The 25,343-nt window shown below is 36.9% G+C and overlaps 2 protein-coding genes across 4 annotated transcripts in view; one reads left to right on the top strand and one right to left on the bottom strand.

The window, feature by feature from the left end:
- Window positions 1-16,552, bottom strand: part of ECM2 (extracellular matrix protein 2) — a 54,657-nt gene extending 38,105 nt beyond the window's left edge. The window contains exon 1 of the mRNA XM_037157089.2: window positions 16,469-16,552. The gene's annotated coding sequence lies outside the window, so the exon portion shown is untranslated. The remainder of the gene's footprint in view (window positions 1-16,468) is intronic.
- The window catches only part of CENPP (centromere protein P), a 377,506-nt gene that overhangs the window by 299,655 nt on the left and 52,508 nt on the right, over window positions 1-25,343 (top strand). The gene's annotated exons all lie outside the window — the stretch shown is intronic.

Below are 25,343 nucleotides of genomic sequence, written 5' to 3'. Positions count from 1 at the left end.
AATAGATAGACAGGAGGGCAAGAATAGTATGGGAAATATAGAATCTAGAAAACTTGAGGCACATGGTCATAGACTAAAGGGGGGAATGGTGGGGGAGGGGGTGTGCAGGATGGACGGGAATGAAGGGGAGAATAGAACAACTGTAATGGCATAATTAATAAAATATATTTAAAAAAGAAAAAATCAAATAAAATCAGAAATAAGAGAAAAGTTGCAAATGACATCACAGAAATACAAAGGGTTATAACAAAATATGCCAACAAACTGGGCAGTCTAGAAGAAATGCATTAATTCCTAGAAACATACAGTCTTGCAGAACTGAATTAAGAAGAAAACATACAATAAAAATTTTTTAAATGAAATGAAATTTCAAAAGAAGAAAGAGAAAATTTGAACAGACCAGTTACAACCAAGGATATTAAATTACTAATCAAAAACACGCAAAAAACAAAAGTCCAGGACAGCTTGGCTTTACAAATGAATTTTACCATAATTCAAAGAAGAATGAACACCTATTTTTCACAAACTATTCCAAAAAATTCAAGAGGAGAGAAGGCTTTCAAGCTTATTTTATGAGGCTACCTAGATCCAAAACTAGACAAAGATATTGCCAAAAAAGGAAATACTATACCAATATTCCTGATGAACATAAATGCAAAAATCCTCAAATATTAGCAACTGAATCTAGCAATGTTTTAAAAAGAGTACATACAGTGATCAATTGGTATTTATTTCTAGGATGCCATGTTGCTTGAATATTCTCAAATCAATAAATGTGATACTACACATAAACAAAATGAAGGATAAAAATCATATGATCCTATCAATAATGCAGGAAAAGATTGCACAAAACACAGCATCCATTTATAATAAAAATTTTCAGCAAAGTTGGAATAGTGGGAACATACTTCAGAATAATAAAAACCATATATGACAAGCTCACAGTAAACATCATACTAAACAGGAAAATCTAAAACAGTTTTCCTTAAGGTCTGGAAAAAGACAAGGATGTTTACTTCCATCACTTTTTATTCAAAATAGCATTGGAAATTCTATGCACAGCAATCAGAGAAAGAAAAAATATATAAAAACAAAGGAAAAAGTAAACCTGTCATTATTAGTAGATGACGTGGTATTGTATAGATAGAACCCTACAGTTCCCACCAAAAAAAAAGCTATTAAACCTGATAAATTAATTTAGTACTATAGTAGGACACTAAATTAACATTCAGAAATTGGATTTTTATTTACCAATAACTTACCAGAAAGAGAAGTTTAGAAAACAATCTAATTTACATTGCATCAAAAAATACCTAGGTATAAGATAGAAATATTTCCAACAACCTAACCCCACACCTACAAGAACTTGAGGAACAACAACAACAAAGACAGCCCAGAGCAAGAAGAAGGAAGGAAATAACCAAGATCAGAGCAGAATGAAATGACATAGAGATTAAAAGCACAATTCGAAGGATCAGTGAATCTAGGAGCTTTTGTCTTTGAAAAGATAAAATTGACAAGCCTTTAAGAAGGCTCATCAAGAACAAAAGAGAGAGGACCCAAATAAACACAAGCAGAAATGAAAGAGGAGAGATTAAAACTGACATCACAGAATTACAAAGGATTGTAAGAAATTAGTATGAAGAACTGTATGCCAAGAAATGCGAAAACGTAGGTGAAGTGGACAAATTTCTAGAAAAATATAATCTTCCAAAATTCAATGAAGAAGAAGCAGAAAACCTGAACACACCAATAACAGCACATGAAGCAGTAATCAAAAAACTCCCGACACACAAAAGCCGTGGACCAGATGCTTTCACAGGAGAATTTTTCAAAGCATTTAAGAAAGAGCTAAATTCTGTCCTTCACAGACTATTCCAAAAAATTCAAAATGATGCAAGACTCCCAAACTTTTTATAAAGCCAGCATCATCCTAATCCCCAAACTGGATAAAGACACAACAAACTTCAGGTCAATACCACTGAAGAACATAGACGCTAAAATCCTCAACAAAATATTGGCAAACCACATCCAACAATACATTAAAAAGATCATACACCATGACCAAGTGGGATTCATCTCAGGGATGCAAGGATGGTTCAGTATTCGCAAATCAGTAAATGTAATACACCACATAAACCAAAGCAAAGACAAAAATCACATGATCAATAGATGTGGAAAAAGCATTTGATAAGGTACAGGACCCGTTTGTGACAAAAACACTCAGCAAAGTGGGAATAGAGGGAGCATTCCTCAACGTACTAAAGGCCATCCATATATGAGAGATCTACAGCTAACATCATACTCAATGGGCAAAAACTAAAATATTTTCTACTAAGATCAGGAGCAAGACAAGGTTGTCCACTTTCACCATTTCTATGCAATATAGTATTGAAAGTTTTAGTCACAGAGATCAGATAAAAAAGGAAATAAAAGGCATTTAAATTGAAAAGGAGGAAACAAAACTGTCATTGTTTGCAGATGACATGATAGTGTACATTTTCTATGTACACTATCCTATAGACTCCACCCAAAAAGTGCTTGACCTAATAAATGAATTTAGCAAAACAACGGGATACAAAGTCAATATTCAGAAATCAAAGGCAGTTTTGTGTACCAACAATGAAACAGCAGAAGCAGAAATCATGAAAAAAAATCCATTCAATATAGCAAAAAGAAAAATAAAATATCTAGGAATAAACCTAAACAAGGAGGTTAAAGACCTGTACTCAGAAAACTACACAACATGGAAAGAAGAAATGAAGGAAGACACAAAAGAAAACATATACCTTGTTCATGGACTGGAAGAATTAACATCATCGAAATGTCCATACTACCCAAAGCAATTTACAGATTCAATGCAATACCTATTAAAGTACCAATGGCATATTTCACAGACATAGAACAAACACTTCAAAAATTTATATGGAACCATAAATGACCCCAAATAGTTGCAGCAATTTTGAGAAAGAAGAGCAAAATAGGAGGATTACAATACTTGATGACAAACTGTATTACAAGGCCACTGTAATCAAAACAGCCTGGTACTGGCACAAATGGACCAGTGGAACAGAACAGAGAGCCCAGAAATCAACCCAACCCTCTACAGTCAATTAATATTCAACAAAGGGGGCAGCAACACAAAATGGACTAAAAATAGCCTCTTCAACAAATGGTTTTGGGAGAACTGGACAGCTATGTGCAAAAAAATGACACTCAAGCACCAACTTACACTACACACAAAAATTAATTTGAGGTGGGTAAAAGATTTAAATATAAGCAGTGACACCATTAAAGTCTTAGAGGAGAACATAGGCAGGAAAATATCAGATATTTCATGCAGCAACATTTTTACTGATATGTCCCCTAGAGCAAGGAATATAAAGGAAAGAATAAACAAATGGGATCTCATCAAAATAAAAAGCTTCTGCATGGCTAAAGGAAACAGTATTAAAATAGAAAGAGCACCAACTGTATGGAAAAAACATATTTGCCAGTGATACCTCAGACAAGGGTTTAATCTCCAAAATATATAAAGAACTTGCACTACTCCACTCTAACAAGACAAGCAACCCAGTTAAAAAATGGGCAAAGGATTTGAACAGACACTTCTCCAAGGAAGTCATAGAAAGGTTCCAAACTCATATGAAAAGATGCTCAGTATTGATAGCTTCAGAAAAATGCAAATTAAAACCACAGTGAGATACCACCTCACACTGGTTCAACTGGCCATCATACACAAAGCAACAAAAAACTGTTGGAGAAGTTGTGGAGAAAAGGGGACCCTACTGCACTATTGGTGGGATTGCAGACTGGTACAACCACTATGGAAAGCAGTATGGAATTTTTTCAGAAACCTAAAAATGGATCTTCCTTTTGACCCAGCAATTCCACTGCTAGGATTATATCCTAAGAACACTGAAACACCATTCCAAAAGAACCTATGCACCCCGATATTCATAGCAGCACAGTTTACAATAGCCAAGTGTTGGAAGCAACCTAGTTGCCCATCAGTTAAGTAGTGGATAAAAAAACTGGTAGATAACTTCCAGCCAAGATAGAGGCATAGGTAGACACACTGTGCCTCCTTGCACAACCAAAAGAAGGACAACAGCAATTTAAAAACAGAAAACAACCAGAACTGCCAGAAAATGGAACTGTATGGAAGTCTGATAACCAAGGAGTTAAACAAAACCCATTCATCCACACCGGTAGGAGGGGCAGAGACTGGCCAGGCAGAGAATACTAACAGCAAGGTGGTGGATGGAGGTCTGGGGTGGGCAAAGTGGTGGCTGGCAGACCCAGCAAGGCTGTGGATTGCGGAGTGTGGCAGGCAGCACTGTCCAGCAAGTCACCAGTTGGCAGACCTGGCAGTAGCTAGTGGAGCCTTTGGTCCCACATTCACATGCTGATAAATCCAGAGCAACAGTTGGGGAGCAAGACAGACTTTGCAACCTGGGGTCCCAACTCAGGGAAATAAAGCCTCATACCACTGATTAAAAACACCAGTGTGGGTTGAGTCAGCAGCAAGAGAAACTCCCAGCCTCACAGGGGAGTTCGTTGGAGGGACCCAGAGGATCCTAGAACATACACAAGCCCACCCACCCAGGAATCAGCATCAGAAGGGCCCACTTTGCTTGTGGGTGGGGGGGAAGTGACTAAAAACTGGCAGAGAGCAGATCAAGCTCCATTGTTCCCTCTCAAATCCCTCCCCACATACAGCATCACAACACAGCCACTGGGTGGCCCCACCTGGGCAGACACCTAAGGCTCTGCCCCTCACTACAAATCAGGCACACTGAGAAAAAAACAAAGTGGCCCAAATGAAAGAAAAGATCAAAGCTTCAGAAAAAATACAACTAAGCGATGAAGAGATAGCCAACCTATCACAGTCCAAAACATTGGTAATCAGGATGCTCACAGAATTCGTTGAATTTGGTTGCAAATTAGATGAGAAAATGAAGGCTACGCTAAGTGAAGTAAAGTAAAATGTACAGGGAATTAATAGTGATGGAAAGGGCCCTGGTTGGTGTTGCTCAGTGGATTGAGCACAGGCCTGTGAAGCAAAGGGTCGTCAGTTTGATTTTCAGTCAGGGCACATGCCTGGGTTACAGGCCAGGTCCCCAGTAGGGGACACATGAGAGGCAACCACACATTGATGTTTCTCTCCCACTCTTTTTCCTTCCCTTCCCTTCTCTAAAAACAAACAAATAAAATATTTACAAAAAATAGTGATGGGAAGGAAACTGGGACTCAAATGAACAGTGTGGACCAGAAGAAGAAAGAAAGAAACATTCAACCAGAAAAGAATGAAGAAACAAGAATTTTTTTAAATGAGGAGAGGCTCAGGAACATCCAGGACATCTTTAAACATTCTAACATATGAATTATAGGGGTACCAGAGGAGAATAGGAAGAGCAACAAGTGGAAAAGTTATTTGAACAAATAATAAAGGAGAACTTTCTCAATCTGGCAAAGGAAATAGATTTCCAGGAAGTCCAGGAAGCTCAAAGAGTCCCAAAGAAGTTAGAACCAAGGAGGAACACACCAAGGCACATCATAATTACTTTACCCAACATTAAAAATGAGAGAATCTTAGAAGCAGCAGGAGAAAAGGAGACAGTTACCTACAAAGGAGTTCCCATCAGACTGTCAGCTGATTTCTCAAGAGACCTTACTGGCAAGAGGGGCTGGAAAGAACTATTCCAAGTCATGAAAGGGAAGGACCTACATCCAAGATTACTCTATCTAGCAAAGCTTTCACTGAGAATGGAAGGGCATATAAAGTGCTTCTCAGATAAAGTTAAGTTAAAGGAGTTTATCATCACCAAGCCCTTATTAAATGAAATATTAAAGAGGTTTATCTAAGAAAAAGAAGGTAAAATATATGATCAGTAAAATGATAGCAAACTCACAGATATTAATAACTACACCTAAAACAAAAAGAAAAGCAAACTAAGGAAACAACTAGAACAGGAACAGAACCACAGAAATGGAGATCTCATGGAGGGTTATCAACAGGGGAGTAGGAGGGGGAGATGGAGGGAAACAGTACAGAAAATAAGTAGCATAGATGGTAGGTAGAAAATAGACATGGGGAGGGCAAGAATAGTATGGGAAATATAGAAGATAAAGAACTTATATGTTTGACCCATGGACATGAACTAAGGGGGGAGGGCATGTTGGTGGGAGGGAGAGTGCAGTGCAGAGGGGAATAAAGGGGGAATGGGACAACTGTAATAGCATAATCAATAAAATGTATTTTAAAAATGTAGCCATAAAAAACAACAAAAATACCTATGGTATATTTACACAATGGAATTCAAAGCAGCAGAAAAAAAGAAGGAGCTCCAGCCCTTTGCAACAGCATGGGTGGAACTGGAAAGCATTATGCTAAGCAAAGAAGCCAGGCAGTGAAATACAAATACCATATGATCTCACCTTTAAGAGGAACCTAAGTAACAAAACAAACAAACAAGCAAAATGTAACCAAAGACCCTGAAATCTCCAGAACAGGCTGACAGTGACCAGAGGGGAGAGGGGAGTGAGTTTCAGGGGAAAAGGGGAATGGTTTACAGGAACAAGTGTAAAGGACACATGGACAAAAGCTAAGTGGGGGTCAGAATGGGAGGGAGGTGGGGAGGACTACAGCGGTGGGCTGGGATGGGAGTAAAAGACAGAAAACTGTCCTTGAACAACAATTAAAATTTTAAAAAATCCTAAGTATGAATTTAACTGAGGATGTCAAAGACCTGTACTCATAAAATTAAAGACATTGGAGAAAAAAGCTGAAGAAGATACAACTAAATTGAAGTACATACTGTGGGCATGGGTTGGAAAAATTAGCATTGTTAAAATGTCCATACTACCCAAAGCAATCTGTATCAAGATGGCTGAAAAACATCATGGTACTGGCATAAAAGTAATCACATAGATCAGTGGAACAGAATAGAGATCTCAGAAATAAATTCATGCCTATATGGTCAATTAGTATATGACAAAGAGGGCAAAGAATGTACAATGGAGTAAAGATAGCATATTCAGTAATAGGTACTGGCAAAACTGGACATATACATGCAAAAAAATGCACTTAGATTACCTTCTTACACCATGTAAAACAATAAACTCAAAATGGATTAAGCATTTAAATGTAAGATCTTAAACTATAAAAGTTAAAAAGAAACATGCATGTTTCCTGATATGCTCTTAGTAAAAATTGTTTTATATATTTCCTTAGGAAAAGGAAACAGAAGAAAAGGTAAACATGGGATTACATCAAACTAAAAGGTTTTGTACAAAAAGGAAACCATCAATAAAAAGGAAACCTACTGATTGGGAGAATGTATTAGTTGATTATATATCTAGTAAGGGATTAATATCTGAAATTTAAGAACATACACAACACCAAAAAAAATTTAAACAATTCAATAGAAATGCACAGAATACCTGAATAGACATTTCTCCAAAGCAAACAGAAGACAAACCAAACAGAAGCAGACTCCAAAGAGGACATACACATGGCCAACAGACATATGAAAAGATATTCAAAGTCACTAATCATCAGAGAAATGCAAAAAAAAATACAATGAGATATCAACTCATAACTGTCAGAATGGCTATCATCAATTAATAAACAAGTGTTGACGAGTATGTAGAAAAAAGGGAACCCCAGTGCTGTGGGTCGGAATGCAAATTAGTACAGCCACCGTGGAAAACAGTGTGGTTCATCAAAAAATTAAAAATAAAACCATCTTGTGACCCAGCAATTCCACTCCTGGGTATTTATTCAAAGAAATTCATAACACTTAATTTGAAAAGATACTTGCATGCCAGTGTTCATCTGAAGTATTATTTACAGTAGACAAGATGTGGAAGGAACCTGAATGGCCATTGATAGACAATTGGGTAAAGAAGATGTTATACATATATACAGTGGAATATCGCTTGGCCATAAAAATAATGAAATCTTACCATTTGTGACAACATGTATGGACCTAGAGGGTATTATGCTAAGTGAACTAAGTCAGACAGACTTAGACAAATATCATACCATTTTACTTTTATATGTAATCTGAAGAACAAAATAAATGAACAAACCAAACAGAAGCAGACTCATAGATACAGAGAACAAACTCAAGGTTGCCAGATTGGGAGGGGTTTGGGCCTGGATAAGAAGGGTAAGGGATTAACAAATACAAATTGGTGGTTACAAAACAGTCATGAGGATGTAAAGTACAACATATGGAATAAATATAGTCAATAATATTGTAATAACTATGTATGGTGCCAAGTGGGTACTAGATTCAGCAGGATAGTCACTTCATAAAATATATAAATTTCTATTCACTATGCTGTACACTTGAAACAAATATAAAATAATATTGAGTGTCAACTGTAATTTAAAATAAGAAATAAGTTATCAATAAATATGGAATGCAAGGATATAAAATACAGCATAAGAAATATAGTCAGGTGGGTATTAGATCACCCAAGACTTACCTGGGTGATCACTTTGAAAGTTATAAAAATGTCTAATTACTCTGTTATGTACCTGAAAGTAAAATGATGCTGAATGTCAGCTGTAATTGAAAAGTTTTTTTATTTTAATATTTTTTAATCTTTATTTTTTCATTACCATTTAGTCCTTTTACACCCTTTCCCCCCAGCAATCACCACACTGTTCTCCAGGTCCATGAGTGCTTTTTTCTTTTTTGTTTAATCCTTCCACCCCCTAATCACCCCCACCCCCACCAGCTGTTATCTATTCTCCATCTGTGAGTCTGTCTCTGTTTTGCTTGTTAGTTCAGTTTGTTTATTTGTTTTCACATATGACTATTAATTGTAGTGTATTTGTCTTTCTCTGACTGGCTACCACTTTGATGTTCAGAGTAAGAGAGTGGTTCTTTGAAATCATACATTTAAATCATGTAATGAATAAAATTCACAATCCCAACTTCTCTGAGCTACTTAGCAATGATGTGTGATCTCAGACCTCTCCAAAGGCAGAAGTGAAGTGATATCAGGGAGGGCCTTGAGATCCAAGCTGTGACTTTGATAGTATCTTAGATCAGGGATTAGGAAATTAGGGGCCGGAGGCCAAATTGAGCCTACTGGGTGTTTAAAATGGTTTTTAAATTTTAATGATTTTAAAATTTAAAACAAGAATAGTTTATGACAGATTAAACCAAATGAAATTAAAATTTTAATATCCATACATAGTTTTATTGGAACAGCCACAGTAATTTATTTATATATTGCTTATACTTTTGCACTACAATGGCAGATTTGCATAGTTACAATATAGACTTAACAATGTAGCCTTTAAAATATAAAATAGTTTGTAGCAAAAGTTTGCCAGGCATAGTTTATAACAATACTTCTACACTGGGGATGATTTTACCCCTAGTTAATACATTCAGAAATGTCTGGATACATTTTTAGTAGTCACACTTGGTGAGGGGTTGTGCTACAGACTTTTAGTGTATAGAAGCCAGGGATGCTGCTAAATGTCTTAACAGTGTCTAGGATAGGCCTCCACAGCAAAGAATTAGCCGGCAAAAAAAAAAAAAAAGTCATTTGTGCCAAGATCCAGGAACTCTGGTTTGGAGAAATAGTTACTGAAGGTTTTTAATCACAACAGTTACATGTTGTTTACAGATAGAATCTAGTGAATTATAACTAGATGGGTTTATAAATAAATCACTTTGTATAGTAATCTCTTTCCAAAGATTTTCTAATTTCAAGATGTTTTTACTTTTCATCTGTTTCTGAGTCTCATGCATATGCTTATTTAGTCAGAACTACATATTCCTTGATTTGTGATCCTACTTATAGTCTGTGTTTCTGTTGTGCTCAGGTGATGCTATTTTTCCTAGCATTCTACATCATTAATAATGTATGGTGCTTCACTGTATAGAACTCAGAGTTTGAATGAATCTTTAAAGTCATGTACTTTTTCAGTAATGGGGAGCTCTTTATCTTCTATGTTTAGACAGCTCTGTGAGAAAACTCTTCCTTAGGTTGAGCTACCATTTGTAGTCCACATGATAGCCCATGAGAGATTTAAAGATAGAAGCCATATTGGCACAGTTACTCTCTCCTAAGTCTGTAATCTTTTCTTTTTAGCATTTCTTTTTAAGGTCCTTTCTAGTTCTCCTGTGTACACACTCTGGTTATTATATCTTTTCATAAGATTGTTGAATAAAAATAGCATTGCCCTGTCAAAAATAGAAAAGATGTGTTTAAGTGTCATAAAATAGTATATATTTTTTAAAATTCAAAATGATACACATATGTATAAAGTATAAAACATAGTCTCCTTAACCAAAATTAATAGTTTCGTGCAAGGTTTGGCACACTTTTTCTTCAAGGTTCAGAGAGTAAATATTTTGGCTTTACTGGCTGATACTCTGTGTCAAAACTACTCAGCTTTGCTATTATTGTAGCCCAAAAGTAGCCATGGAAGAATAGGTAAATAGATGGGCATGACTGTTCTAATGGCACTTTGTTTAAAACAAAAACAAAAACAAAAACAAAAACCCCCCAAAACAGGATTTGGCCTGGGGACCATAGCTTCCTAACCCCTCTTTCAGTTTATCTTTCATGACCCCTTCTAAACAAAACAACAACAACAACAACAACAAAAAAAATATATATATATATATACTCAAATAGAGTTCTTTGATATATGTTACGCTGCATCCTATTTCCTTTAAGCTCAGTAATAAATTTTGGATGTATTGGTATGTACAGGGTATGGCAAAAGTAGATTTACATTTGTGAGTATGTAAAACACAATTTATTCTTATATTATTACTTGTTAATTATTATATTATTTTCTACACGAACAACTGTAAACCTATTTTTGCTCTACCCTGTATGTCAGTGTATATAAATCCATCAGGTCTGTATACATTATTTTCATTTTAGGAGTTATTTAACAAATAATTTGATATATATAAAATTTGTCTAATATTTTGCTATTATCAACGTTCTTGTACATATGTCTTCTGGAAGTATTTTTGTGTTTTAATTTTAATTTACAAATAAGGTTAACAATAGAGTCTTTATTGTTTTTAAACTATATTATCTTTTGGTTTTATTTTTGGATATAGTTTAATATTTAGAAATCATTTTGCTCATATTTAATACCATATTTTGAGGCTGTTAGGTATATGAAAATTCATAATTGTTATATTTTTCTGGTGCTTTTATCATTAGGTTCTTTGTGTTTCTCTAGTAGCGCTTTTTGTCATAAGATCTACTTTGTATAATAATGTAGCTGCTTTGTTTTGGTTAATGTCTGCTTAACATATTTTTTGTATTGTTTTATTTTCAAATTTTCTATAGTCTTATATTTTCAATATACTTTCTTTTTTCTAAGATTTTATTTATTTTTAGAGAGACACTAAGGGAGAGAGAAAGAGAAGGAGAGATACAGCTATTGGTTGCTTCTTACATGCCCCCAACCCGGAACTGGGCCCACAACCCAGGCATGTGCCCTGACCAGGACTTGAACCAGCGACCTTTCAGTTTATAGTCTGGCCCTCAATCTATTGAGCCACACTGGCCAGGGCTCAGTATACTTTCTATCAGCATATCATTTTTAATGCAGTCTAACAACCTTTGTCTTTTAATTGGAAGATTTAGTCTCTTGTTATTTAATGTAATAGCTGATACATTTCAGTTTACATTTTTTTTTCTGACTATTTGCTTTCTTTTGATCTGCCTGTGTTTGTTTCTATTCTTGCTTGCTTTTTTTAAAATGATTACTTAGTTTTTATTATTACATTGGCAATTATTTATGTTCTTTGTACAGATTACCCCACACATCCTAGACTTACGATATCTAATACAAATCGGTACCTTTACCTTTTCCTGCACAGCGCAAGGACCAGGACACCTTTAGCTTCATTCTAGCATGTATGCTGCTTTGTCATATATTTTACTTCTTTATATATGTTAAACACACAAAAGATTATTATTATTATTGTTTTATACTCAAAGTTCATTTATATTAGGCTCTCTCAGCCTCAGCACTGTTAACATTTGAGTTGGATAATTCTTTTTATTGGGCAACTGGCCTTTCTATACTTAGTAGCATCCCTGACGTCAAGCCAGTAGATGCTCCTTCAGTTATGACAACCGAAAATGTCTTCAGACATTACCAGTGTTTCCTAGGGTATGAATGGAATCATCCTGCCCTCAGATGAGAACCACTAATTTAGATTTACCTAAACACTTATCCTTCTTGTTTCTCTTTCTTTCTTCTTGCATGACCAATGCTGATGACCAGTTCTCTTTTTGGTTATCTGAAAATATATTTTATGTCTATTCTGAAAGGCTGTATTCTCTGGATATAAAATTCTAGATTGAGATTGTTTTTGTTTAGCATTTTTGAAGGTTTCATTTCAATGTCTTCTTGTTTCTGTCATTTCTATTAAGTAGTCATCTGTAAACTAATTTCTGTATTAAAAATAACTTTTTTCCTGCCTGCTTTGAAGATATTCTCTTTGGCTTCAGCTTTGGTCTATTTTACTCTATTGTACTTACGATTTTCTTAGTTTTATCCTCCTTGAGATTTGTAGCTGTTTTGAACCTATAGCCTCAGATTCATCAAATTTAGAAACTTCTAAGCCCTTATCTCTTCAAAGAATACTTTCTTGCTTCTCATTTCTTTTTCTTTTTAGAACTACCAGTTATATCTATGCCAGTCTTCTTTTGTTTTTGTTTTAACTTATGAAGTGATCCCTCTAATATCTGGTACCCATCTGACACTATACATAGTTATTACAATGTTACTATATTCCCTATGCTGTACTTTACATCCCTATGACTGTTTCTTAAGTGCCAATTTGTATCACTTAACCCCTTCACCTTTTGCACCCAGCCCCCCAACTCTCCAAATCCTCCCTCCCATTTGATAGCCATCAGTTTATTTTCTGTATCTATGAGTTTGTTTCTGTTCTGTTGTTCATTTCTTTTTTTCCAGCAATTTATTATTAAATACAATAATTTGTTAGAATACCTTGACCATATTTTTTAATACCTGCCAAATTGCATAAAATTATATCTAATGACATCTGCAATAAACTATTCTCCTCTGAAGTTGTTTTTCCAAGATTTTATTTATTTATCCTTAGAGGGGAAGGAGAGAGGGAGAGAAACATTGATGTATGGTTGCCTTTCTTGTGCCCCCTGCTGGGAACTGGCCTGCAACCCAGGCATGTGCCCTGACTGGGAATTGAACTGTGACCCTCTGCTTCGCAGGCCTGTACTCAATCCACTGAGCTACACCAGCCAGGGCTGTGTTGTTCATTTCTTATTATGTCTTTAATGTCTCTTTCCCCGTCTTGTATATTTCATTCTTGTGTGACTTTGTGATTCATCCTGGTTATTCTTTTAATGTATTTCCAGTTCACTAATTAGCTCTTCGACTGCAATCTTTTTTTATCTGCTATTAAATCTACTCATTGACTTCCTTAGTTTTTTTTGTGGGGTTGGGTTTTTTAAATGAGTTTTCAGTGTGTTATTCTTATTGCTTCTGACTCTCTACTGAAATTTTCCATCTTGCATTTTACTTTTTTGAACATATTTGTCACAAAGTTTGTGTCTGAAGACTCCATATTCTGGACCATCTATATGTCTGTAATCTGTATTTCTTTAGGTTTTAGACCATGTTATTCCATCTGTACGCCTAATGGCTTTTACTTGACTGCCAGACATTGAATATGAAAAATGATGAAAATACTTTGAGCCTAAGATAATGTATTCTTTATCCCAAAAGGATTTACATCTGCTTTGGATATAAGGCTGTGGCACTACTAATTGAGTGATTTGAAGCACTTTGTGTCCTAAGCCAAGCCTGGTGATTTCACCAGCATTATTCTTCCCTGCTGGCCCTGCTGCTTGTTTAGCCCTTTTCCTTAAATTTTGTCTCTCTCTTGCCTAATGAGGCTGTTTTAAAGCTATATACTAAACTTCTTAGCCTCTAGAAGAAATGCTACTCCAAAGCTTTTTGGGTTTCAGTCCTACCCCATATGTTGGTCCTGTTATTACTTTGTCTAATTATTCTCAGCAGGTCAATCATTATGAATTGTCTAGCCTGCCATTATTAGAAGCAGAAGTTCCCTCAGATTCATTTTATTTCCTGTTGAAATATAGCCACTTCCTAAAAGAAAATGTTGTGAGATGTAAAAAATTTAAATTCTTATATCAGAAAATATTGTTTGGTTGGATATAGAATTATTTCAAAATTATTTTCCTTCAGTACTTTACAGATATTATTTCTTCAGTTTTTCTTTGAACTAGTGTTACTGGTGAAAAGTTTAACTTGAATCTGATTTTCATTTCTTCTAGAGAAATTTCATTTTCCCTCTTTCTATAGAAGTTTTTCATATTTTCAATTTATCTTTAATATTCAGAAGTTTTACTGTAATGTACAGGGTTGTATATGTGGGTGTTTGTGATTCATCCTACTTGGGATCTTTTAATCTACCAACTTCTTTTTCCACAAGCCATCTTTGACTTAGTTCTCTCCCATGCTACAACTATATTTTCCCTCTGTAAATTCATTCCCACATTTTACTGCCTTGGATGGACTCCTCACAATTTCTGTCTCATCAGTTCTTCTTATTTTCTAGTGGAGCTATATATTCATGTGTGTATTTGTAATATATCTTCTCTTATTTCTAGGAATCTGGTGAGAGACGAAGGTGTGATATCTGCTCAGTTTGCCCTCTTGAATCTCAATAGTTCTTTTTATAACTTTATCCAATAAAATCATTTTCCTTTAGTTAGGTTGCCTTTGGATCATATTCTGACTTGCCCCCATTAAGGTATCTTTGTCACCTAATCTCAGCACTGCAATCTTGGTTCAGTATATAACGTATTTTGCCATGTAAAATATGTACTTTTTGCCCAAATTTTTGATGGAAAAATAAGGATGTCCATTATACATGGATGTAATCATTACATACCTGGGATACAATAATGGGTATAATAATCCTGTATATAATGCACACAAAAAGGTGGATGCTTATATACATGGGAGCACATTATACACTGCAAAATACAGTATGTACATTAGTTACTGCATGCATTTTGAAGTCTTTATTGTAGGTTATTGACTGTATTGGAACAACTTTTTATAATCTACTTTTAGAAAAACTAACATGCAAAATGTAAGGAAAGAGCAAACTCTTTAGCTGATTGGCAGCTAAAATTGTTAAAGTGAATTCAAAGAGCAAGCTTATATCAGAAAGGAATAGCAATTGCAACAGGAGAAAGCTTATGAAAAGTTGGACTGTGAGATAGGCTAGAAGTACAATTTAGCTGAGTGGCAGGACAAGTGAGTTCTGATGGAAAGCATAAATGCTATGCTGTGCATTAAACATACATGGAAATGTTCCTGCTTTGACAGTCATTATGTGTAGGTGCTTCTGTGGTAGGAAAGCGTTATGAGCAGCTGGGCCCTGGAATTAAGGGTTCTGGAGATAAACTTCATGAGGGTCTAAGGTTGTCCCTGTGCTTCCTGTGAGCACTCACTTAACAAGGTACCTGAGCTCACCTCTCTTGCAGTTTTCCCCATCCTGGAAACTGGCTCCCTTTGTCTTTTTCTTTCGCCCTCCACAAATCAGCCTACTTTTACTAATCCAGAAATGTAAATAGATATGTACAGAAATAAAGTTGCAGAGCTACCTTATTGTAACAAAATCATAATCTATACAGTCTCATTGAAACATTTAAATAACTTTTATCAAGGGGCCTCTCAGTACCAGTTTTATAATTGATGCCTCAGCCTTTGTTATTTCCAAAGATTTATAGAATTTTACATTGCATTTAATGTCTTATAAGCAACTTTGCAATTGAGTTAATATGTTTCTAGAGGTAAAATTTTGTGGCACTCTAATCATAGTAAATATATTTTGATCAAGTAAATTTTTCTTTTAACATGTACTGTGTTTATCCCAACATTAAATGTCACCTGTAAATCTTGGTTAATTTACTGCTTCCTTAAAGTTTTTATCAGCATTAATAAATAACCTTTTACAATATTAAATTTAGAATTTTGAACTGCTACATGAAGGCATGAGATTTCTGTTATCCCTTTAACTTCGTTCAACAGGCTTAAAATGAAAAACAGTTTTAATTAATCCTTTGTGGTCTTTTAGGACTTCGAAACAGAGAAAGAAATTTTCAAACCATCTGATAGTTCTACTGAGCATTTAATTCTATTTAAACATATAAAAATATACTTAATCCCAATTCTGTAAGGTGTGAAATACATGGGAATTTTTCACGATGAGGAGAAAAAATAAACAGAAAAATATGAACATTTTAAACTTTAAAAATATATTAGTAACAGCTAATTTCCTCAAGTGTTAAACATATACACAACATAAAACACCCAAATATTAAAATCATTCCACATGCTTTAGTAGAAACTTAAAATTTAAAACTTTTTTACCTGGAAATCTAAACTAAGTAGCCTTTGCTTGGTGTCATTTAAGTCTCCAGCTGAAAATGAAACAAAACCAGAGCTTTCTTTAAAACAAAGAACAGAAGGGAATGTTGAAAAATGTTAACTGACTTCTTAGTAAACTCTAAAATAACTGCTTCCCAAGGGGATAAATGCCTTTCAGTTCTTTGTGCAGAAAATCAGCCAAGAGAGTAACCAGGAAAAATGGTTACTAGGGGAAAGTTTTTCTAAATCACAAGAAAAATTGGAAGCAGCAGTGAAGGGAGAAAACAGGTCACTTTAGTCTGTAGGCTGAGAAGGCAAAGTTGGAAGCACAAAAATGAAATTTGATCAAGAAATCTATGGTGTTTATAGGCCATTTGCATAAAAATCCTTAACATTTATGTTACCCTAAGGGATACCACTTGAGTTTTATCAGATTACTGAGATGCCATTGTTGTCAACATTCCAGGAATGCCTTAAATTGGAGTAATGTTAATTAATTCCCATCATCTCTGTCTCTGCCCACCTGAATCTCACATGCAGTATTGTTAACAAAACATAAAGCTGGTAGTAATGTTATTGAAATTATGTAACTTTACACGTGGAAGCAATAACAGAAAAAATATGTAAGGGAGCTGAGAGTTTTCTGGTCATGGTTACTCTGGCAAATTGATTATGTACTTTACACCCTTTTCTTCATCTGCAAGTGAGCAGGTTAGAGGCAGGTCAGGGTTCAAAGCTCACATTATTGCTTACATATGACTTTGGGTGAGCTACTACTGTTTCTAAAGTTTTTTTTTTGTACATCAGGTATGATAATACTTGCCTTTCACATTTATGTGCAAATAAATGAATAACATATAAAGTGTCTTTCATAAACTAGGTAATGACATAATATCTATTTTTTTATTTTTAAAGTATATTTTATTGATTGTGTTATTACAGTTGTCCCATTTCTTTTTCTCCCTTATAATCCCCTTCTCCCTACACCTCCCCTCCCACCAGTATTTCCCCACCTTAGTTCATGTCCATAGCTGGTACATGTAAGTTCTTCGGCTTCTCTATTTCCCAAACTGTTCTTAACCTCCCCCTGTCTATTTTGTACCTACCATTTATTCTACTTATTCCCTGTATATTTCCCCCTATTCTCCCACCTCCGCTGATTACTCTGCACATGATCTCCATTTCTGTGATTCTGTTCCTGTTCTAGTTGTTTGCTTAGTTTGTTTTGGTTTTGTTTTTTTTTTAGGTACAGTTGTTGATAGTTGTGAGTTTGTTGTCATTTTACTGATCATATTTTTTATCTTCTTTTTCCTAGATAAGTCCCTTTAACATTTCATATAATAAGGGCTTAGTGATGATGAACTCCTTGAACTTGGCCTTATTTGGGAAGCACTTTATCTGCCCTTCCATTGTAAATGGAAGCTTTGCCAGATGGAGTAATCTTGAATGTAGGTCCTTGCCTTTCATGACTTGGAATAGTTCTTTCCAGCCCTTCTTGCCTGCAAGGCTTCTTTTGAGAAATCAGCTGACAGTCTTACGGAAACTCCTTTGTAGGTCTCCTTTTCTCTTGCTGCTTTTAAGATTCTCTCCTTATCTTTCATCTTGAGTAATGTAATTATGATGTGCCTTGGTGTATGCTTCCTTCAATCCAACTTCTTTGAGACTCTTTGAGCTTCCTGGACTTCCTGAAGTCTATTTCTTTTCCCAGATTAGGGAAGTTTTCCTTCATTATTTTGTCAGGTAATGAAAGAATGACTTCAATTTCTTGCTCTTCCTGTTCTCTTTCTGACACCCCTGTGATTCAAATGTTGGAACATTTAAAGTTGTCCCAGAGGTCCCTAAACCTCTCCTCACTTTTCTGGATTCTTGTTTCTTCATTCTGTTCTGGTTGAATATTTATTTCTTTCTTCTATTCCAAATCATTGATTTGAGTCCCAGTTTTCTACCTATCACCATTGATTCCGTGTACATTTTCCTTTATTTCACCTTTCATAGCCTTCACTTTTGCTTTATTTTGAGACTATACTGAAACATTTCTTTTTTTTAAAATTTTTTTATTGATTATGCTGTTACAGTTGTTCTATTCCCCCTTTCATTCCCCTCCACCCTACCCCCCATCCCCACCATTACCCCCCCTTTAGTTTATGACCATGTGTCTCAAGTCCTTTAGATTCTATATTTCCCATGCTATTCTTCACCCCCCCCATCTATTTTCTATCTACTGTCTATGCTACTTATTTTCTGTACCTTCTCCCCCCTTCTCCTCCTCCCACTCCCCTGTTGCTAACCCTCCTTGAGATCTTCATTTCTATGTTTCCACTCCTGATCTAGCTGTCCTTTTAGTTTGCTTTCGTTTTAGGTGTGGTTGTTAATAACTGTGAGTTTGTTGTCCTTTCACTGTTCATGTTTCTTTAACTTCTTTTTCTTCGATAAGTCCCTTTAACATTTCATATAATAAGGGCTTGCTGATGATGAACTCCTTGAATTTGATCTTATCTGAGAAGCACCTTATCTGTCCTTCCATTCTAAATGAAAGTTTTGCTGGATAGAGCAATCTTGGTTGTAGGTCTTTGGATTTCATGACTTGGAATACCTCTTTCCAGCCCCTTCTTGCCTGTAAGGTCTCTTTTGAGAAATCTGCTGACAGTCTGATGGGGACTCCTTTGTAGGTGACTGTCCCCTTAGCTCTTGCTGCTTCTAGGATTCTCTCCTTCATTTTAATTTTGGCTAATGTAATTATGATGTGCCTTGGTGTGTTCCTTCTTGGGTCCAACTTCTTTGGGACTCTCTGAGCTTCCTGGATTTCCTGGAAGTGTATTTCCTTTGCCAGATTCGGGAAATTCTCCTTTATTGTTTGTTCAAATAAGTTTTCCACTGGTGGCTGTGCTTTTCCCCCTTCTGGTACCCCTATAATTCGGATGTTGGAGCGTTTAAAGATGTCCTGGAGGTTCCTAAGACTCTCCTCATTTCTTTGAATTCTTGCTTCCTGACTCTTTTCTGTTTGGCCATTATTTGCTTTCTTCTGGTCCACTCCATTGATTTGAGTCCCAGTTTCCTTTTCATTGCTATTGGTGTCCTGTGCAATTCCATTCATTTCAATTAGTTTCGCCTTCATATGTTTGTCTAATTTGTGGCTATAATCAACCAGTTCTGTGAGGATCCTGATGACCAGTGTTTTAAACTGTGCGTCTGAGAGTTTTGCTATTTCTTCATCGCTTAGATCTATGGGCTCTGGGGCTTTGAGATCTTGCGACATTTTTGGTCTGTTCTGGCCCTTTAAGTGTGAGAAGCAGCCCTTGGACTCCCAGGTCGCTGGGTTGTGACGCTGTATGTGGGGGCGTGGTCAGAGCGGGGAAATGGCGACCCCCTCTGCTGTTTCTCACAGCTGGGCGAGGATCAGCGCAATAAGTGGTTCACCAGGGCCGGGCCACTCAGAGTCGCTGGGTTATGACGCTGTATGTGGAGGTGGGGTCAGAGCAGGGAAATGGCCGCACCCTCCACTGCCGCTTGCCGCGGGGACCCACCGGGCTCCGGTCCAACCGCCCACTTCCTTGCCTGTCCACCCACGCACAAATGCACGACCACAGTCAACACGCAGCACCACTCCCCGCTGTCTCCCCTGCGGTCGCTCACCTTGTTGCTCCCTGGGTCGCTCACTAGGTCCAATCCTGCGCCTGGATTCTGCGCATATGGATTCCGCGCACTTGAGTCCCTCCGACCGAGTTTTCCTGTGCAACCCCGTTTCACCAGCCGCTGGTTTCTCCCCTTACCGGTCAGACTGAAGAATTTGTTGTTAACGGACTTCCGAAAAGTTCAATTTTCCGTGTTCTGGCTCTGTTTTCTGTTGCTAATATTTAGTTGTCTCTAAACTTGGTTGTGTGAGAAGGCACGGCACATCCACCTATGCCTCCATCTTGGCAGAAGTCCCAGTGTGTTGAAACATTTCTTTGAGCATCCTACTTACTAGTGTTTTGAACTCTGCATCTGATGGTTGGCTATCTCTTCATCACTTAGTTCTATTTTTGGAATTGATTTGTTCTTTCATTTGGGCCATATTTCTTTGTTTCATCATACCTGTTACATTATAAGGAGCAGAGCCTTAGGTATTTGCCAGGGAAGGACAATCCAGGTAGCTGCATTATGGCATTGTATATGGATGGAAGATGGGTCCAAGAGGGAACAATGCCACTTGCTCAGCTCTCAGCCAGCTTTCAGTCACTTCTCCTACTACCTACAAGCAAATTGGACCCCCCCCCCCCGTGCTGATTCTTAGATCAGTAATTTTGTTTATGTTGGAGACCCCTGTGGGTCTCTCCAACAAACTCTCCTGTGAGGTTGGGAGTCTCTGACACTGGGGCAGTCCCTGAAGACCTTCACAACCAGAGGTTTTGACACACTCTTTTCCCACACTGGAACCACAGGCTGCGCAGTTCATCTTACTCCCCAGATGTTCCTCCCAGCTTATCTGCACACAAACGTGAGACTGCCTGCTCTGCCAGCTGCTGCCTTGTCTGCCTGGTCCTATAGCCACTGCCTTGCCATGAGTCCTCTCTTCCTCGGCTGCCCATCTGTGCCCCTCCTACCAGTCCGAATAAATGTTTTTTTTGTTTAACTCCTTGGTTGTCAGACTTCTATACAGTTCAATTTTCTTGCAGTTCTGGTTATTTTTTTGTTTTTAAATTTTTTGTTGTCCTTCTTTTGGTTGTATGAGGAGGCAAAGTGTATCTAACTATGCCTCTATCTTGGCCAGAAGTCCAAGGTTCTTGTAAAATTTCCCTTTTTCACCAATACCCAAGCCTGTGAAGCCATTTCAACAGGGATGCTGGACATGGGTGCCTTCCCAGGTTAATCTGTTAGAACAGGTATATTCTCAGTAAGTGAAGGTCATTAATTCATAGTGAGAATTGTTCATGTCCTCAGTGATCCAGGATAAAGACAATGCAGAGGAGGCTCTGAGAAGCAGCCATGTTGTCCTGCTGCTACTCCGGGTTCTTTTCGCGCAGGTCAGGATATTGCTCAGGAGTCAAGTCTGCATTTTGATGATGTGCCTTCAAAGACATCAATACAGCCCCTTCATCAGTTTCCACCACACTCGTAAGCAGAAGGACCTAGAAATGCTGAAAAGGCTACTCTCTCTACTGTAGGAAATGCAAGTGTGTGGATTTCTATGCCTTTATCGACCCTCAGGCTTCACACATATAGCAACATGGTCTGACCTCCTCAGTTTTAAACTAGAAATGTTACAGAAAACAACTCAGCCACTTTTCGGGTGTACGGAGTAGAACTTTATTTTTACACGTGCAGACCCAGAGGAGTTGATTTCCAAATTCTGGGCCCTGAACAGTGGGAAAGCAGTTAATTTTATAGAGCAGGGGGATAGAGCGGGGGAAGGCCTGTCCTTCAGACCAAAGCAGGAGACAATTTACAGAAGCAGAAAGCAGGGCTTTTCATTATCTCCAGTATGTAGTTGATAAGCTAGAAGAAACAAGGCAAATCATTGGGCTGTAAAAACCTGGGCTGTAGAAAAACAGCCCCCTAATTACTGTGCTATATTTCTAAAATAACGAGTCACTCCCTATGTACTGTGCTATATTTTAAAACAGCTATCAATTACCCCCAATGAAAAGACTGAAACCAGGAAGGACTGAAACCAGTATGGACTGTACCCTTCCATATTCCATAGCCACTTCCCAATATCTATTTTTAAACTTCTGATTATTCTGCCTCAGGGTTCCCATTATTTGACAGGTAAGAGCTACATTTTTGTTTTCCCCAAATTTTAAAATAGTCTGGAGAGATCAAATCAAGATGGTGACTAAACACATTGATCAACCAAATTCCTAAAAAAAAACACAAAGTACATTTGTTTTAAAAAATGTAACACTGCATTACAAAATAATTAGTACTATTAGAAGACAAGAAATTCTGAGAACTTTCTTTTTTTTAACTTTTTTTATATTGTTCAAGTACAGTCGTCTCCATTTTTCTCCCACCACTCCCACCAACTCCAGCCATCCCACTTCCCATTCTTGATCTTATCCCACTTTGGTTTTGTCTATGTGTCCTTTATAGATGTTCCTGATAACCCTTCCCAGTATTCCCCCTTTATGCACTCCCACCTCCCCTGTGCTTACTGTCAGTTTGTTCTTAATTTCAATGTCTCTGGTTATATTTTGCTTGCTTGTTGGTTTTGTCGATTATGTTCCTTCTTTCTTTGTGCTGCGTAATATTCCATTGTGTAAATATACCATAGATTTTTCCATCCATTCACTTAGCAATGAGCATTTAGGTTGCTTCCAGCACTTGGCTGTTGTAAATGTGCTGCTATGAACATTGGGTTGCATAGGTTCTTTTGGATTGGTGTTTCAGGATTCTTAAGGTATAATTCCAGCAGTGGGATTGCCAGGTCAAAAGTTTAGTTTTCTAAACTTTTGTTTAGAAAACTTTTGTTTTTCTAAACATTTTCAGTTTTCTAAGGAAATCCCATACTATTTTCCACATTGGCTGCATCAGTCTGCATTCCCACCAACAGTGCATTAGGGTTTCATTTCCTCCACTTCCTCTCCAACACTTGTGTTTTGATTTGTTTATGATGGCCATTCTGATACGTGTGAAGTGGTATCTCATTGTGGTTTCAATTTGCATCTCTCTGATGGCTAATGATGCTGAGCATCCTTTTAAATATGTCTAGGCTCTCTGTATATCCTCCTTGTAGAAGTGCCTCTTCAGGTCCTTTGCCCATTTTTCAATTGGGTTGTCTTCCTGGAGTGGAGTCATATGATTTCTTTATATATTTTGGAGATCAAATTCTTGTCCAAGGTGTCATTGGCAAATACATTTCCCCATGCAGTTGGTTCTCTTTTCATTTTAATGCCATTTTCTTTAACCATGAAGAAGCTTTTTATTTTGATGAGATCCCATTTGTTTATTTTTTTCTTTATGTCCATTGCTCGAGGGGACATATTGGTGAGAATTTTGCTGTGTATGTTCATTAGCAATATTGGAGTGAAGTTTTCTTTCTTTGTTGTGTCTTTATCCAGTTTGGGGATTAGGATGATGCTGGCTTTATAAAAAGAGTTTGGGAGTCTTCCATCATTTTGAATTTTTTGGAATAGTCTGTGAAGGATAGGAGTTAGATCTTCCTTAAATGCTTTGTAGAATTCTCCTGTGAAACCATCTGGTCCACGGCTTTTGTGTGTTGGGAGTTTTTTGATTACTGCTTCAATTTCATCAGCTGTTACTGGTCTGTTCAGGCTTTCTGCTTCTTCCTCAGTCACTTTTGGGAGATTATATTTTTTTTAGAAATTTGTCCCTTTCACCCAGGTTTTCAAATTTCTTGGCATATTGTTCTTTGTAGTAATTTCTTACAGTCCTTTGTATTTCTGTGGTATCAGTTGTAATCTCTCCTCTTTCCTTTCTGATTGTTTATTTGGGCCCTCTTTTTTTTTCTTGACGAGTTTGCTTAAAGGCTTGTGTATTTTGTTTATGTCTTCAAAACACCAGCTCCTGGATTCATTGATTTTAGAATTGTGCTTTTAGTCTCTGTGTCATTTAGTTCTGCTCTGATCTTGGTTATTTCCTTCCATCTACTTGCTCTGGGCTGTCTTTGTTGTTGTTCCTCCAGTTCTTATAGATGTAGGGTTAGGTTGTTTGTTTGAAATGTTTCTATCTTTTTTTAGGTAGGTCTGTATAACTATGAACTTCCCTCTCAGGACTGCTTTTGCTGTGTCCCATAAGTTTGGGGCTGTTTTGAGTTCATTTTTACTTGTTTCCAGAAACTTTTAAATTTCTTCCTTAATCTCATCCTTTACTCATTCATTGTTTAATAGCATGCTATTCAATCTCCATGAGTTTGAGTGTTTCAGAGTTTTTTTCCTTGAAGTTGGTTTCTAGTTTCAGTCCCTTGTCGTCAGAGAAAATGCTTGATGTGATTTCAATTTTCTTAAATTTGTTGAGGCTTGTTTTGTGTTCTATCATGTGATCTATCTTTGAAAATATTCCATGTGCATTTGAAAAGAATGTGTACTTTGCTTCTTTGGGATGAGCAGTTCTATACATATTAGTTAAGTCCATTTGATCTAGGATACTGTTCGATGCTGAAATATTGTTGATATTTTGTTTGGAAGATCTATTCATTTTTTAAAGATTTTATTTATTTATCTTTAGAGGGGAAGGGAAGGAGAGAAGGAGAGAAATATCAATGTATGGTTGCCTCTTGTAAGTCCCCTGCTGGGAACTGGCCTGCAACCCAGGCATATACCCTGACTGGGAATGGAACCTCGATCTTCTGGTTCACATGCCCACGCTCAATCCACTGAGGTATACCAGCCAGGGTCTTTTTTTTATGTTTTTAATTTTTTTTTATTTGTTTATTTTTAGAGAGAGGGGAAGGGAAGGAGAAAGAGTGGGAGAGAAACATCGATGTGTGGTTGCCTCTTATGTGTCTCCTACTGGGGACCTGGCCTGCAACCCAGGCATGTGCCCTGACTGGGAGTGGAACCAGCTACCCTTTGCTTCACAGGCCTGTGCTCAATCTACTAGCTATACCAGCCAGGACTGATCTATTCATTTTTGACATTGGGGTATTAAAATCCCCTACTGTAATTGTGGTGCTCTCAATATCTTTTGTGAAGTCCTCCAAAATTTTCCTTATATATTTGCATGCTCCTATGTTGGGTGCATATATATTTGTAATGTTTATGTCTTCTTAATTGATTCTTCCCTTAAGTATTATGAAGGGTCTCTTTTTATGGCCCTGGTTTTGAAGTTTAATTTGTCTGATGTGAGTATTGCTGCCTCAGCTTTTTTTCCCTTCCATTTGCTTGGAATATTTTTCTCCAGCCCTTCTCTTTTAGTCTATATAGATCTTTTGTCCTGA

Source organism: Artibeus jamaicensis, unplaced genomic scaffold (assembly GCF_021234435.1).
Source record: "Artibeus jamaicensis isolate MK-2021 breed Jamaican fruit bat unplaced genomic scaffold, CSHL_Jam_final contig_288, whole genome shotgun sequence".
Classification (NCBI taxonomy): Eukaryota; Metazoa; Chordata; class Mammalia; order Chiroptera; family Phyllostomidae; genus Artibeus; species Artibeus jamaicensis.
Note: the sequence above shows the minus strand (reverse complement) of the source record. Positions and strands in the feature narration are given on the sequence as shown.